General features: G+C 46.8%; 1 protein-coding gene across 3 annotated transcripts in view; it reads right to left on the bottom strand.

Annotated features, from left to right (window-relative positions):
• SMOX (spermine oxidase) overlaps nt 1-13,986 on the bottom strand; it is a 55,336-nt gene extending 41,350 nt beyond the window's left edge. For 2 of the 3 annotated variants that reach the window (XM_035103059.2, XM_035103061.2), the window contains exon 1: nt 13,795-13,986. The gene's annotated coding sequence lies outside the window, so the exon portion shown is untranslated. Of the gene's footprint in view, nt 1-11,221; nt 13,699-13,794 lie in introns of those variants that run through there. The other variant, XM_060278357.1, reaches the window with a different exon arrangement.
• Between the last annotated feature and the right edge of the window lie 3,282 nt (nt 13,987-17,268).

The following is a 17,268-nucleotide window of genomic DNA, read 5'->3' as shown; positions in this document are numbered from 1 at the left end:
GGGACCCCCATTAGGGCACAGTTCCCTTAATGTTCGGGCCGAGATTATGGATAGAGTTGAACCCGTGTCCAGCTCCATGCGGCATGGGGCTCCCTCTATCTGTACCTCTATATAAATTTTCTCTGTGCTGGGATGGGGCAACTGGAATACCTGGTAGTCCGTGATCTCCGTCGAGTTGCCTTGGTGCATGGTGCCGTGTGACCTGGGGCTCCTGGATCGGTCATCTGATGCTTGTCGACGGGTGAGTCGAGCCCGACACACACGGGCGATGTGTCCCAATTTTCTGCACTGCCTGCACTCTGCGTTGCGGAAACGACAGGTCCTCCTCTCGTGGTTCTCCCCGCAGCTTGCACAGTTCCCTCCTTCTCGTCGAGGCTGCTGTGGTGTGTGTGCTGCTTGAGTGCGCCGCTGTACTCGGTGTACTTCCTCCCTGTCAGATTCGGATTCGTCGGTGAGGTCTTCGTGGTAGACCCTCGGTTGGGATGGCGGGGCCGGTCGTGCCTCTTGCGTTGACCTCTCGGCGGCTTCGGTTGCCAGGGCTTCCTCCAGAGCAATCTGGAACGTGAGGTCTTTTTTGGCGTAGAGGCGTCGTTGCAACATCTCGTCCCTCAGGCCACCGACGAGGCGGTCACGAAGCATGTTCTCCAACTCTGAGAAGTTGCATAACCAGGCGGCTTGGCGGAGGGAGGTCACAAACCCAGTTATGGTTTCCCCTGGGGCTTGCCGCTTTGCGTAGAAGGCATTTCGGCAAGCTACCACCGAGGGCTGTGGTGAAAAGTGCTCCTTCAGCCGTTCCATTATTGTTTTGTAAGAGACGGTAGCGACATCTCTAGGTGCAAGGAGAGCCTGGGCGATTTCAAACGTCTCCTCTCCACAGACGCTGAAGAATGTCGCCCTCTTCATGGCATCGTTGGTGACTTCTTTCGCTTGCAGGAGGAAGTTGAAACGGGCGGCGTACCCTTCCCAGTCTCCTGATGCTGGTTTGAATGGCAAGAAGCTGCTGTCGGTTGCCATTCTGGGTTCCTTGGGTCCTGGAGCTGAAGCCTGGATGCACGGTGCGATGCAGCGGTGCAGCAGGTGGCGGTGCTGCGGTGCAGTGCGTGGTGGCGGTCAGCTCAGCAGGATCCCACCTTCGTCGCCAGTGAAATATACTCGGAGTCGAGAGTGAATTTCATGCTCTTTATTCAGCTCATATTCATCAAGAAGAAGAGAAGACGAATGGCTCTTTTCCCAAAACCATCTGCTTATATACATTATTTACACAATGGGCCTTGCGTGATTGGCTACTTCAGGGCTACACCTGTGGGCCAATTATATTGTGGATTGACTTCTGCCTGCAGCCTGATTGGCTGCTCCTACAGGCCAATCAGGTAGCAGATTCACTTCTGCCAGCCGCCTGATTGGCTGCTCCAGCAGGCCAATCAGGTTGCGGATTCACTTCCACCTGGAGTTGGATTGGGTAGCTCCCGCTGATTCTGAATCCTATTGTTCTAGGATTCAGCTCAGTACATAACATAAAGTATTCAGCAAACAAATGTTTACTTCCCTATAGGGACAACCACATTTACAGCCTACTATTCACCTGTATTTCCATGTTCCCCATAATGGCTTCTCTTAGCCTCCTAATGGGCTATTTAAAAGGAGGGGAGCCACTCTGTCCTTTTGCATTTTGATGCTGGTTGCAAAGAAATGGGCTTTCCTTCCGGAAAGAGCAATCCTGCCCTCCTTCACCAAGCCTCTTAACTCACCTGCCTGGATTTCCTATTTGCCTATGGCTAGAGGCAGTTAGTTCAATCCATGACTAATTTAAAAAGTATCCTACCTCCTAGCACAGAACACAAGCTACCATATAACCAGCATCCCTAACTCCTTCTGAAGCTGGACAAATAAGCTTTGACAGAGTTACAATCTTGGTGGATCAGGGGAATGCTATGGATGTAGTTTATCTTGATTTTGGTAAGGCTTTTGACAAAGTCTCCCATAACAGACATGTTATTTTTTTGCTCTTTCGGCATCTTGGGAACTAACCAGTTTTAATGTGGCATGAGCTTCAAAGGCAACATCTATCTCCACCCGAATCATTTTAAGCTGCTAAAAGGGCTAAGCTCTGCCCAACCAGGCAGAAGAAGAGAAAATGAAAGTCACTCAGGCCTTCTAGAATCTAGAACATCTAATAAAACTCTGTGCATAGAGCTCACTTGGGTTTGCCCCAATGCTTTCTAAGGCACTTCCATTTTATGGCTTTCAGATACAGACCGGCACATTTTCCGTCCAAAACCCCCACAGATCAGCACTTTCACCCCACCCGCCCCCCAAATATCAACATCATTCCCTATCCAGAAACTCTTGTGTGTCCTATTGAAACTTCCATTTTTGTAAGGGGAGATTTTGTTTATTACATTTATCACATTCCTCTCACTGGGCCACGGATTAGCTGTCCCAACTGACACTAGGCAGTCTCTGGGTTCTGTTACATATTGCTACGATCACCAATGTTTCATTTTCCAATGCACTTTTCTGTTGGTAAGGTGACCCCATAAATAAAGCCGCATCTTATAAAGATGTTTCGGAGTGGTTTGCTAGGCTCAAGGCCTTCGGGAAGACCGCTTAAAAGCGTTCTGCTAACATCCCGTTGCTGGATATGACGGGTTGGGGAATCTCAGGACTGGGAGCTCAATGTGGCCCTCCAAGTCCACGTCTGGCCCCTGGAATTCTCCCCAGACCACATCTGCTTCCCCCCCCCTGAGTGTTTATGCTAGACTGGCTGGAAAATAAGAGGGTGGGGTTGGGGTATGTGAGTGTGTATGGGGAACAGGCTATTGCACAAAGGTAACATTTACATTCATTGCTCCGCCCACTTTTCCTCTGACCCATCCCACCTGGCATGTGGCCCTCGGAAAGCTGCCCAGAAGGAAATACGGCCCTCAGGATGGAAAAAAACTTCCCCACCTCTACTGTATGGTATCACGGCTATGAAATTTGGCCCTTGTAGGAGGCATGGTACACTTCGGGTCTGTGAAAAGCCGAAACCCATGAGATCGCCTGGGTTGCACAATTTTGAAAGAGTTATTCTAGTAGTAGCAGCAGCAAAACAAATATATATATGAGCATATATTGCCTACAGAGTTCTGGCGAACTTCCCGCATTGGTCTCAGACTATAACCACCATTACTCAGTTTTTTTAAAAGAATAGAGGAGGAAGGAAAGACACTGATTTTTGCCTGGTGCCTTTGGGTTCACAAGCTCTTGCCCCTAGCTTCACTGAAAACCGTGAAGGGAAATGGCAGCCTGACTCACAGGGTGTCAGTGGGGGTCAGCCAAGTTCAAAGCCACAAGTGCTTCGCACGTTCAAAAGCCAAAATGTCAGCAGTGCTACATTTCTGTTTTGATGGACCTTGTGATTCTGGCTGCAACTGCACGCATACCGACCACCGGGCCAAGCTGTGAGTGCAGATCTTCACACCCGACTCCGACTCGAAGGCTGCGTTCTCCAGAGCCACACCAACCTCAACGCCCCAAGATCAGGTGCAACAGGCTGAAGGCTCTGCTCTGTTGGCCAGACAAAAGGGCATAAAACTGGGCTGCTAGCATTTGTGACAGGATCTGGCCACCCAAGGCTGCATCTTGTCTGCCAGCTACCAGGGTAGTCATTGTGCCGCCCTATTCTCCTCTGCTCGGGAAGAGGCCTGAGCACCCTTCTTCCCAGGCAACAGGTCCCAGCCTTGTGCTAAGCTCCAGAATACTGCCCCATTTTCTTGATATTTCATTTTTATCTGCTGAAATGAGGACCGTTGTCCTTGAATAACCTAATTACCTACACGTTAGCAGCATGCTATGTGAAATAGATTAGGTAATTCAACAGGCGCATCTTCCAAGAAAATGTTTTCACTCCCAAAATAAGGAGAGGTGAGGAACAGGATAAAAACCATGCTTAGCTCTTCCAGACGTCTCACAAGCATTCGTGATCAAGGCCGACAAACATCAAGTGTGTGCCTGTGTGTGTGTAAAAACCAAAGCGTGTCCAAGCAGCTCCTCTTCTTTTTATGTGACGTTTTTAAAAAGCACACCTAAATGACATGTTTCAGGCCTTTGATGCTGAATGTTAATTTTAAGCTGCAGTGGAGCACTTCCGGGGTTTGGCCTGCAGCCTTTTAAGCTACAAGCCATAAGCTTGTAGAAATGCTCATTGTCCCTGAATGGCAATTTTAAGCAAGCAGAGAATGGTGGAAGATGTGTGGCCTGTTGTGCAAGACATCAGCCATAAGCCACATGGCTGTCGAGCCTCCTTGGAGCAAGCCCCACCCCCAAGCACCTTTTTTGTAACTTATTGACTTGCATTTACTTGGGAGTGTGGGATTTGTTAGGTCAAATGGTGCAGGGCGGTTTGCCCTGGCCTCCTGGCCCTGCTGCCCAACTCACTCAGCTGCTTGTCATTGGCGCCGGCAGATCCGCTGGGTCTCATGGAGTGGGCTCCCTCCTCCCTAGGTTGCTCCAAATCTAAATCCCTGGCTAGCTTCCCCCAGCTGATAAGGCAGCTAATTAGATCAGGTGGTCCTCATTTGAATAAAATACAAGGAGGGGTGGCTCGACTACTAGACCAGGCATCCCCAAACTTCGGCCCTCCAGATGTTTTGGACTACAATTCCCATCATCCCTGACCACTGGTTCTGTTAGCTAGGGATCATGGGAGTTGTAGGCCAAAACATCTGGAGGGCCGCAGTTTGGGGATGCCTGTACTAGACCTATCAAAATTCCAGTGGGTAGGAATTTGAAAGAGGGCAACCACCTTAGCCCCCTGGGAATGGGGACTGTGTTTTTGTTTTGTTTTTTAAATCAAGGGAGTGATAAGGATGGGAGGAGGGAAATCACATGTTTAAACTTAGGGGGGGGAACCCCTTTAGATTATTAACATTTCAAGGAGACTGCTGACCAAAGCTTCTTCCCCTTTCGATGCACAGAGAGCTTATCAGCAGTTTGAAAATTGTACACTCGGGCAAGAGTTGCAACATGTGGCTCTGCGCATAGCCGTTGATGCCCCTGCAACAGTAATGTGGTGCTTTGGTCATTTCCTGGCTCTTTTACTGCTTACACAGCAAAAGGCAGAGGATGCTAAGGTCCCATCTGTGGATGATTAGGGACGGAGGGGATCACAATCTCCCATTTTGGGACAACTAAACCCACAGCACCCCTCGGAGCCTGCCGACATAATCAAGGACCACCTCTCGCCATATGAGCCTATGCGGACCCTGCAATCATCATCTGAGGCCCTTCTTCAGCTGGTGCAGAATTCAGCGACCAGGTTGCTCACCTGAGCAAGGCGGTTTGAGCATATTGCACCAATCCTGGTCCAACTGCACTGGCTACCAATTAGTTTCCGGGCGCAATTCAAAGTGCTGGTTTTGACCTATAAAACCTTAAATGGCTCAGGACCGCAATACCTCAAGGACCACTCTCTCCATATGAACCTACCCGGACCCTGAGATCATATTCTGAGGCCCTTCTTCATGTGCCTCCTCCTCGAGAGGTTTGGAGGGTGGCAACATGAGAACAGGGCCTTTTCTGCAGTGGCTCCCCATCGTGGGATGCTCTCCCCAGGGAGGTTCGCCTGGCACCTTCATTATACATCTTTAGGCGCCAGGCAAAAACGTTCCTTTTTAACCAGGCCTTTGGTTGATCTGATTTACATCATATGACCTTTGTGTTTGTGGGAGGGGGATTTATTGGTTTGTGGTGGTGGTGTTTTTATCTTGTAGTTTTATGCTGTGAGCCCCCCTGAGATCTACAGATCAAGGTTGGTATACAGATTTAATAAATTATAATATTGTATCATATAAAGACAGGACTATACCTAAGTACCAGTTCCACCCACTTTAACTGTAAGCTTATAGAAATGGAATAACCTAGAAATGGTCTCCCATGATCAAGACTCCACATACCTGGATGCTTCTGGTTGACTGTAGTAACTAGCAGCTCTGACAGCTGCTACATCCACTCACAGGGTGCCCCTTTCCAGCAATCTCAACAGCAGCATAAACCAACCTCTGTCAGGACCTGGAATCTTCTTGCAACAGAGAGGAACTGGTTCGTATGACTTCCATAGCACCCTTATTTCTCTTTGCTGCCAGACCAGGCAATAATGCTGCTCAGAGGGCTGGGAGAAGGCACTCAGTGGATGCTACAGGCACTCAGAGGCTTCAGATATTCACCTTCGTGGATACCTGCACTAACCAGCCTGTAACTCTAGGCCCTGCGTCACACTAGGCAAAAACTGCCGCCTGATATGGGGTTGGATTACAATAGCAAGTGGTGATGACTGCCAACTTACATACGTAAATAAATGTTCCCTACATAGCGTAATTTAGTGGGACAGCGCTTTAAAGCATCGCCAAAAAAGATCCCTGCCTCAACAAGCTTACACTGTTGAGGTGTGACTCTAAAGTAAGAAGAAAAAAGAAAAGAGGCTGTTTGGAGAAGCAAGCATAATAAGGTATGCGTTTGTTGAAGTTTGCTGTGGTTGTAGAAGAGTGGAGGTTAAGCAAGGGCTTTGAAGAAAGGTGGGCCCCAAGGAGATGTATTTGCTCAAAACACAAAGCCCTGTGTTCAACCACTGCGCTTGATGACTACCTGCCCTGTACAGAATGCCTCTGAAGCTGTGTCAGAATACAACTAGCTTTTCCAGGCGGCTAGCAGATCCTTGAAGTAAATGGAAGAGTAACCAGTTGGGCTGTGGGGCACCACCAGGTATTTTTTCATCGTTCGATTTGTAACAGCACACGTCTGACGTGGAAATTACCGATGAGATATGCACAAGCCGCTCTCTCTCCCTCTCTCAGTAACAGCTGTCACAAGGTCACCTTTCAGAGGAGGAGGAGAATTTAAATGGGTAGAAAAAGTGGTTCATGTAGAAAAGAAAGATTCAAAATGCTAAGAACCCTGGCTTAAAAGCTAAAAAGTACCTAAAGGAAATGGAATCCAGAGGCCACTGCAAATATTACAAAATTAGATTGCATCTAAGACCCTAATCTGGGACCCAGGTGGCGCTGTGGTTAAATCACTGAGCCTAGGGCTTGCTGATCAGAAGGTCGGCGGTTCGAATCCCTGTGACGGGGTGAGCTCCCGTTGCTTGGTCCCAGCTCCTGCCAACCTAGCAGTTCGAAAGCACGTCAAAATGCAAGTAGATAAATAGGAACCGCTACAGCGGGAAGGTAAACGGCGTTCCATGTGCTGCTCTGGTTTGCCAGAAGCGGCTTTGTCATGCTGGCCACATGACCTGGAAGCTATACGCCGGCTCCCTCGGCCAATAATGCGAGATGAGCGCGCAACCCCAGAGTCGGTCACGACTGGACCTAATGGTCAGGGGTCCTTTACCTTTTTAAGACCCTAATATCAGAGACAGACTCTTGTCTTCTTAAGCCTGGAAAGGGGAACCTGTAAGCCTCCAGATGTTGGACAATAAATGCACACACACCCCAAAAAAATATTGTCCATGCTTGCTGGGGCTGATGGAGGGCACCAGATTCTCCAAGTTAAATGAAATAAATTAAGGCTGCCATCCTAAACAAGCATACCTGTACGTCTCATTGAAATCTCCAAGACTTACATGCAAGTGGACATGGATAGGGTAGCATTGCAAATTTAAAAGCCAAACCCCTTAGGCCAAAATATACATGAGATAAGATCAATTGAAAGAACCTAATGACTGATGTTAAGTTATAATACATGCCACTAAATGCTCTCAAAATATGGTTGGGCATTTAACCCATCAAGAAATAATTTGGTACTGATGCCGGTATTCCAGCATCAGTTAAAGAACAGGCAAGGATTTTTAAAGTGTTTGTTTTATTATAACAAAAACTAAATACTTCCGTCATCATGCGTGCTAATCACAAAAGCAAAGTACAGTAGTTAACTATGGTTGTGTTGCAATGAAACCAAGTTTAAAATGCGGTGAAATTGATAGTGCAGTCAGATTTATAATATAAAGTGTGGTTCTGGTCCCTCCATCTCAAAAAGATTATCATAGAGCTGGAAAAGGTATGGGAAGAGGGCAACTAAAAATGGTCACGGAGCGGAAGCTAAAGTGTTTGGGTTATTTTGGGTTTTTTAAAGAAATGACTAAGGGGTGCAAAACAGAGGTTTATAAAATAATGCATAGCATGGAGAAAGTGAATAGAGAGAAGTTTTTCTCCCCCTCTTGTAGTACTAGTTCCGCAGATCACACAACGGAACTGTCTGTCAATAGATTCAGAACAAAGTAGAATATTTCCTAACACAGCACAATAATAAATTTACCAAATTTGTTGCCGCAAAATGTGACGAGGGCTATAATGGCTCAGATGACCTTTTAAAGGGAGATTGGACAGATTCAGATAAATGGAGCCTCCCAGATTTTGAGGCAACATGAATACCACTTGCTGGGTGGCAACAGGGGGCAAGGACTATTGCCGTGACAGCTTCTGCCTAGCCACAATGGAAAAACAGAGCGACGGACTAGATGGGACTTCAGTCCAATCCAAGTGGGTGGCTCTCATATTAAGATTTCCACTGATGCTCAGTGTTTGCCTGACTTGGGGGAAAGATGCTATCACTACTCTCCTTGCTGGCAAAAGAAAAGATTGTGTTGAAATGTCAAGGGCAATCCAACAGCAGAACATCCATGCCTTCGTGGAATATTGGCAATATCTGACCCTGATCTTTAAACAAGTGGCCAACTGACCGGTCGACTGGCAGTATTTGACCTATCAATTGACTTAAATGTGCTGATCTTTTCTCGAAATGTTAATGTATAACAAGAGGAGCAGGAGAGCAGGAGTTTAGAAGGCTTTTTTTGCTTGTTAGACCACATTTTCCATTTTTAGAAGACACCAAAACACCATATCCAAGTGAGAAAATTGATTTAAAACCTGGGTCCAAAAGATATCGACATCCCTAAGCATAAACATTATTTGGCAGTCATAGAGCGCCTGCAATTTTCCACCTTTAGCTAAAACATCAGCTGGCAGCATGGTCCTAAGCATATTTATGCAGAAATATATTCGCCCTAAGTTCAGTAAGGCTTACTCTCTAGCAAGTGTGTTTAAAATTGCAGCCAGATTGGTTAACAACCATCTATGCAGCTGTTTTGATTCAGACATTGTGTTTTGGATAATCCACCAATATGCTGTTTAACAAAGTACTGTACCTCCAAATCAACACATGTTTAAATACTGCAATATTTAATATATCTAATCAGCTGTAAACAAGACTGCATTCTTTCAGCTGCAACAGATCAGCTGTGGTAATTGCTGTGCAGTTATTGGGCCAGCCCTTGTGCTCTGAACCCCCGTTTTCCATCTGTAAAATAGAACAAGTGTTATGATCCACCTCCAACCATTAGTAATGCATTACAGTATTATTTTTAAATATCATTTACAGATTGTCACCTATCCTGCCAGGGCACTGTTTGAAAATGAAAGAAAGCACAAAGAATGATCTGTGTCAATACAAAAACAAGATAATAGATTTAAAAGAAGCACCAGCTTTTTTTACAACCTACCAAATTCTACAGATCCACTGTGTCCTTAACTTAACCCCACATGTTACTATTTAACCTGCTTCACACCAAGCAAAGCAACACTATGCAAACATGAGATTAACAGGGTGGAAAGGAGGACAGCCTTCTGACCTAAACTTTGGTCTTAGTAGCAGATGAGAAAGTAAAAGAGCAGATTAATAGGAAGCTCCCTTATACCTTAATACCTTGTTGGGAGCCTCCCAGGGTGGCTGGGGCAACACAGTCAGATGGGTGGCATATAAATATTATTATTATTATTATTATTATTATTATTATTATTACCCAGTCAGTACCACCCACACAAACACACAGCCTGGGTTTCAGAGATGCCAAGGATTGAACTTGCAACCTTCTGAAGCCAAAAGAGAGGCATTGTCATTTCCCCCAAATGAGCGCATACACAGAGTACTAAGAGGTCAACTACACATGACATGCAAGCATGTATTACCGTAAGAGAGGGTGCTGCTTTTAAAAGATAAAAAGAAAGAAAAGCAGCTTCGAGATGGGATGTGGGATTTACAGCAGAGAAGAAACAAGGGAGAAGAGGAGCGCTTCTCAGCTCCAAACAGCACCCCAACACCATCACAGCTCCTTCCCTGGTTCCACACGGTTATTTTTGCCTTATACCAATGGTGTTCAGGTGCTAGCAAGAGACCGAGACTGCAGTCCTGTGTGTGCTTGCTTGAGAGCAAGTCCCATTCAACTCAGTGGAACTCATGAGTCAATGTGACTACGCTTGAGCTGCCCATGTTACTACGATCACGATATCATCCGCCGCAAGGTCTTCAACGGTAGGCTCCAAACACACCCACGTTTATTAACTCACTCTAGGAAATCCAGGGGTATCAAAAGTACGGTGAAATTAACCAGCTGTTCCTTTGTCTGTGATCAACAGCAATTCAGGTTCTTACTGGGAGAATAAGGCTGCAAACCTAGGCCCACTTGCTGGGGCTTGCTTCCCATTAGACATATATAGCTTTGCACTGCAAGAGAGTGTTACCAAGATACCAGGAGAAAGTTGGATGTAGCCAGTTAAAAATAAAATAAAGTAAGAGTCAATGTGCAACACCCCAGCTCCTTCACTGTAAAGTCTCACCTGCCTAATCCATATATCTGGGCCATTTTACCCATTATTATTATCAGTATTAATAAAGTATCATTACCATGAGTGAGATACTGAGATTACTTATGCACAAGTGCTTTTAAAGGTGAATTTGAAATGTGCTATGTAAATCGCCACATGCTACAAGGCTTGGGCTTGATCCACACAGGGAAAAACCTTTTCTCAGCAAAACACAGCTGAAAAATGTGTGCTCGCTGTGGGTGCCCCACCCACCCACCCACCCACTTCCATGGTTGCTATTTGCACAACAACCCTAAAACAATGCTGTCACATCATGCTTTAAAAAGAACAAAAACCCAGGGAGCATTCCCGGGGGACACAGGAATGTGGTGGGGGCAGAGATTAGAACAGCTGCCAGGACCCATACATCTCCCCATATATGCAGGCTGAGTCTTACATGACCTTCCCCCCCCCCCCCAAAAAAAAAATAAGGTCCACCATGCTTGGATTTGTCTTCCAATGGTTATTAGCAATGACAGCAAAAGGGCACAGCCAGCAAACAACAGGTGGCATGTTGAGGGATAACAAAGGAAAAGGACACACACCTTCAATGTCCCATTTGTGAGGTTCCAGGCTGTCTGCTGCTGGAAACAGAGCACTGGACTGGATGCGACCGATGGATTACGGTAAGTTCGTTATCAAACGTTTAATGGGAGATTTTGAGTACCTGTGCCTAAGACTTATTTCCCCTCTTGCCTGCTTTAACTGCATAGGCGCTGCTGTTTTCATATACATCAGCAATTTGAGCTGGCTGAACTACTACCCTCTCACAGATGAGGCACTCTCTGGAACGTTTCCATCAGCACATTATGCTGTACATACACCCGGCTAGCACATTATCTCAGCACAAAGCATGCCAGGCTGATGCCGCTGAAGCCAGTGACGAAACCGTCCTCTAGCAGTCTTATTGGGGGGAAAGCAAGGCTTTGTTTGCAGATGTCTGCCTTCTTTCCTTCCTTCAAATCCACACACACACACAGAGAGAGAGAGAGAGAGAGAGAGAGAGAGAGAGAGAGAGAGAGAGAGAGAGAGAGAGAAAAGCACAAGGGTGTGAAATCTACCACTTGGCCAACCTCTCCTACTATGCTCATTCACATTTTAGGCAAACGGGGTACCTATTACCAGGGTATAAAGGAGAAATCATAAGAGGTGCCAGCACAGAGACACACACCCCTTAAGAGAGCTGCAGGCATTGACAAATACCACCTACCTATTAAAGAGCAGCACAGAACCTCAGATTTGCTCTGGTTTTAATATAAATTTAGGGGGGGGGGGAGAGCTTGGTGCATGTAAATTTTAAAAACCCTACAAACCCTCTCTTTCTGCTTTTGTGTCCATCATTTTGAGCACATGCATCCCTTGCAGAAGCAACCCAGGGCATCTGATTGTAAATGAGTGTACACATGTTACCTTTCAGAAATGGACCGCTCTCATATTTCATCTTTTGTGACATTTGGAAGGGGGGGTAGAGAGAAATAATATCAGAGGGTGATTAACTCGAGGATAAAGAAGTCTTTATTCTCTGGGAAAGGGCTGGGTATGTTGTTGCTCTTGCTATTGGAATCTCACATACTCTCATGCAGACACAGAAAGAGGAAATGATTCTGAAAAAAGACAGGAGGTGGGCCGGAGGGAGGGAGGGAGAAAAATAGAGAGATGTGTCATTAGGAACTAAGGTGAAAAGAAAAGGAAGGAGATCCTTTGTGGGTGTAACTAGAAGGGAGGTTTCTGGTCCCCAATCCGAGCTGTCAAACAAATGGGGTGGCACCTGTCTGCAGTAAGGGGCAAAACAAACATCTGCCCCCATGTACCACCCCCCACCCCCACCCCCAAAAAAGCATACACACAACCTTGAGCTTCAGTGAGGCTCAGGAATCATTTACAAAAGGGTTCACTCATCGCCTTAAAGAATAACAGCAGGATCCCAGGCACACCACCCTACCTAATGGGAGAATGGAAGATACTGGGGGCAGGGGCTTCAATACATGAAATGATAAGTGGAATGCTATTCTCCCCCACCAAAAAAAATAAAAAAAATGGGGAGGGGTGGGAGAGAAAGGGGAAGATAGGTACATGCAGTCTGCAATAGGACCCCTCTGCAGTCTGCAATAGGACCCCTCTGCAGTCCAGGCTCCCAAGCAGATTCTGGGGGAGGAACTGTGCAACAACACACACACCCTTTTAAATATAAGAGCATCCCCATTTCTCCCACCCACCCAAAGCGAAAATACTAAGAAGTGATCAAAGTGAAAGGGGAGGGGGGGAGAAAGAGAGCTTTGCTACCTCCTCATATGACAATAGGTAAAAACACACAGAGAGAGACATGAGACTGAGGAGATATTGAGGAGAGGGGCTAAATAGCCCATAATACCCCCCCCCCAAGAAATAAGTGGAGAACTCTTTTCCCCCCCCCTGGAAATTGGGTGGGAGCTTTATTGCCTCTTGCAAGAATAAGGCCACCACACATCCCCCATCATGTTAGAAATGGGGAGGGGGTCCCCCTGGAATGATAGAAACAGGACTTCACCCACCCAAGCTCCTGCTGAGGATAAAGCAGAGGGGAGGGCCTTTACTTCCTCTTGCAAACCCACACCTAGATCTAGGGGATGTCCCGAAAATCTCCCCCTTAAAACGACGAGCCCCTTCTCCAAAACTCTGGGGGGGCTCCCTACCTAAGGGGGTACTCAGAATAGTTCTCAACAGGAACCCCGGAACTGAGGGGTGCTCCTCCTAATGGTTCTCAATGGGTACCCCAATATTTGGGGGAGCCCCCCATAACAGTTATCAATAGCACCCCAAGACTGAGGGGTGGTGCTCCTCAGAATGCTCCTCAAGATCACCCCAGGATTGGGGTGGGCACCTCACAATGGTTATCTCCGGGGTACCCCAAGAGTACCTCGGGGGGTTCTTTTGGGGGGGGTGTGCCTCAAGACTGCGGAGAAAGGAGTAGGGTGGGGGCGCCCCTGCCTCGCGAGAGTAGGTAGGGGGGACCCCTCTGCCCCCCAATGATGAGAAGAGAAACGGGCTGCCTGGAGGAGGAGGGGGCGAAGGAAGGAAAGAAAGGAGGAAAGGAGGAAGGGAGGAGAGGGGAGTCTGGCACCCCGGGGTCCGCCTCTACCTCTCTCTTGCGGTGCCGGGGGAGAAGCGGGCGGCCGGGCGGTCGGTCTGTCTGTGGGGCAAGCGGGGCTCTCGGCTTCGCTGCGGGCGGCGGTGCTGGCGGCGTCGCCCTGCGGACCCCGCGACGACGGCAGCTGCTGGCTCTGCGGCTGCGAGGCGACGACCGGCGGCCTGCCTGCTCCTCGGCGGCCCGGCCTCCTCCTCCGCCTCCGCCGCGGACCACGGACCGCCCACCGCCGGGCTCCTCCTCGCAGGCGGGCCCGGCCTCGGGTCCCGGCCTGGCTCCGAGGGGCCTCCGTGTTGGCGCCGACAAAAGCCGAGAAACAGAGCCGACGGAGCCGCAGCCAAGCGGCCTCCCTCCTCCTCCTCCTCCTCCTCCTCCTCCTCCTTTGCTTCCGCGCGCACGGGGGTCCCTGAGCGCGTGCAGAGTTCCCCCGCCTCTGGCGGTGGCTTGCCGGCCACATGGCCCTTCCTTAAGACCTCAAGGGTAATCCAGTCCTACGGTTGCCACCCATAGGTGCCAGCTCATTGGGGGGAGGGGTGGCACCCACAAAACTCCCCACCCACCCCCACCCCCCACGAAGAGGGGCCGGGAATCCACGCGTTTTGGCGCCAGGGCCACGCAGCTACGTGGCACCCCCCCACACACCTGTCCTGCACAACGCAGGATTGTCCTGTATTTCAGTGTAAAATGCTAGGGGCTGCATGGATACAGTTTTGTTCCAGGTCTTTTCTTTCTTTCTCACTCTCTCTGCCAAAATAAATTTAAAAAATAGAAAATTGTCCAGTAGCACCTTAGAGGCCAACTAAGTTTGTTCTGGTCCCTAAGGTGCTACTGTACAATTATCTATTTTTCTATTGTTATTTTTATTTCCACTGCATCAGACCAACACGGAAGCCATACTTTTGGGATTAATGGGAAGAGAAATTAAAAAGGAGGACCAAAAGCTGTTCATGTATGCCACCGCGGCTGCTAGAATGATTCTAGCACAGAGGTGGAGAACTCCAGAAATCCCAGCTGTAGACGAATGGAGGGAGAAATTGACGGGATACTTAGAATTGGCGAGGTTGACAGGAAGAATAAGAGATCAGAAGGAACAAAGGTATCAGGAAGAATGGGGAAAGTTTGTAGAATATCTAAAGGAATATTGTTAAAATATTTAAACACTAGTAGGATTGTTTTGAAAATACAACACAAAAAGCATATAGTCATTGTCGATAACACATGTATGGAAATGTTCAAGGTGAATGACGGACAAGAAAAGATAAAACGCAGAACGTGGAAGATGGTAAATAAAACGAAGAGAAAAGAAAGAGGAAGTCCAGTTCGAGAGAACAAGTCTAGATGATAAGAATGTATAGGAGGATCAAAGGAGGTGTAAATAAGAAACGATACATTGGTATGTTTGGAAAACAACTTTTGTTTTACTCTATTATTATTTTTAAACAAAATGTAATTGACATGTATTACCAGATGCGTGGCAGTTTATTTGTATATTGATTTAACAAACTACTTGTATGATAAATGGAAACAATAAAAAATGAAGTTCAAAAAAAAAGTAAGGTGCTACTGTACAATTATCTATTTTTCTATTATTATTATTATTTCCACTGCGTCAGACCAACATGGCTACCTACCTACTCTGTCTGCCAAGTTCAGGATTCCCTACAAATGGATGTGTTTGAAAGGGCATGTGAAAGGTCATGTATTTCAGCTCTGGGTAGCCAAGCACGCACAGATTTACAAATTCATGTACGTGTGTGTGTGTGTGTGTGTGTGCACGTGTGATAAATTCCAGGACTTTTGGACACCCATAGTTCCCACCCCACCCCTTAAATAGGGTAGGAACCCTGTGGCCCTTTATTGTTACGGCTTTGGACCACAGTTTTCATCATTCCATGACCATTGGCTATGCTGACTCTGGCTGTTTGGAACTGGGGTCCCAACTGCAGTTAATCGCAATTAATGGCTTGCTGTAGAAGCACCAACCTTGCCTGCTTTGCTGCTCCATCCCTACCCAGCTCCGCAGGGTTTATCATCCACATAGCGTGCACTCTCAGCAGTTTCCCCACAAAAGTGTGGGGAGGGAGGGAAGGCGGCCAGGGGAAGGGCCTTCCCTGTGGCAGCTCCCAAATTGTAGAACTCACCTTCCTTGGAGGTTGTGGATTCTCCTTCCTTGGAGGTTCTTAAGCAGAGGTTTGATGGCCATCTCTCTTTAGCTAAGATTCCTGCATTGCAGGGGGTTGGACTAGATGACCCCTGGGTCCCTTCCAACTCTATGATTCTATGAACTCCTTCCCTACAGAGGTGTGTCTAGCATCTTCACTGTACAACTTCTAGCATATGCTGTAAAATTGCCCCTTTACGAAAGTCTCCATGATAAAAATGATAGCTCTACCAAAGATCCTTTTTTTGTTTCAAAACATACCGATAATAATTGGAATTAAATATCTGAAGGATTGGCAGAAAGATCTGGCGGACTTTATATGGCAGGGCAAGAAGGCGAGGATGAAAATGGAGACGCTAACTAGCCCGAAAGAAGCTGGAGGTTTTGCATTACCGGACCTGAAAAGGTACTTTGAAGCGGCTTGTTGGACTTGGTTGAGGGAGTGGTGTATTCTAAAAACAACTGACACCCTGGAGTTGGAAGGGTACAATAAAATTTACGGTTGGCATGGTTATATGATGTATGATAAGAGCAAAAATCACAAAGGATTTAAAAACCATACGATTAGGAGAGCACTATTAGAAGTTTGGGAAAGAACAAGAGAAAGAATAATAGGGAGAACACCCTGGCGGCTGTCGCCGCTGGAAGCGAATGCGACCCTAAACTGTTACAAAAAAGAAAATTGGCCGACATATAGGGAAATAACCGAAAATGAAAATGGAAATATTATATTGAAAAGTTATGAGGAATTGAAAGATAAAGGTGTATCCTGGTTGGAATACTTCCAAATTAAGGCAACATTTGAAAAAGATAAAAGAACTAGGGGATTTGACAATAAAACAACACGATTTGAAAAAGAAATTCTGAATAGTAACGAAAAATTACTTTCCAAAATGTATAGGCTTTTAGAACAATCGGAAACAAAATATGAAGAGAAAAACAAAAATATGTGTAAATGGGAACAAGATATTGAATACGAAATAGATTTAGATGAGTGGAATAAATTTTGGAGGAATAGTATAAAGTTTACAGCTTGTTACTCTCTAAGAGAGAACTTTATGAAACTCCACCACAGATGGTACCTGGGACCGGAAAGGCTAGCAAAAATGAATAAAAACATGAGTAACAAATGTTGGAGGTGTCAAAGCGCGGTCGGTTCCCTGTTCCATATGTGGTGGACATGCCCAGATGTGCAAAAATACTGGGATATGATACACACGGAAATTCAAAAGTTAATAAAAACAGCCTTTTCTAAAAAAGCAGAATCCTACCTTCTGGGCATTCTAAGTAGTGATATACCACATGAC

The sequence above is a fragment of the Zootoca vivipara genome, chromosome 9, assembly GCF_963506605.1.
Source record: "Zootoca vivipara chromosome 9, rZooViv1.1, whole genome shotgun sequence".
Taxonomy (NCBI): Eukaryota; Metazoa; Chordata; class Lepidosauria; order Squamata; family Lacertidae; genus Zootoca; species Zootoca vivipara.
The sequence above is the reverse complement of the archived record's forward strand: the minus strand, read 5'-3'. Positions and strand labels throughout refer to the sequence as shown.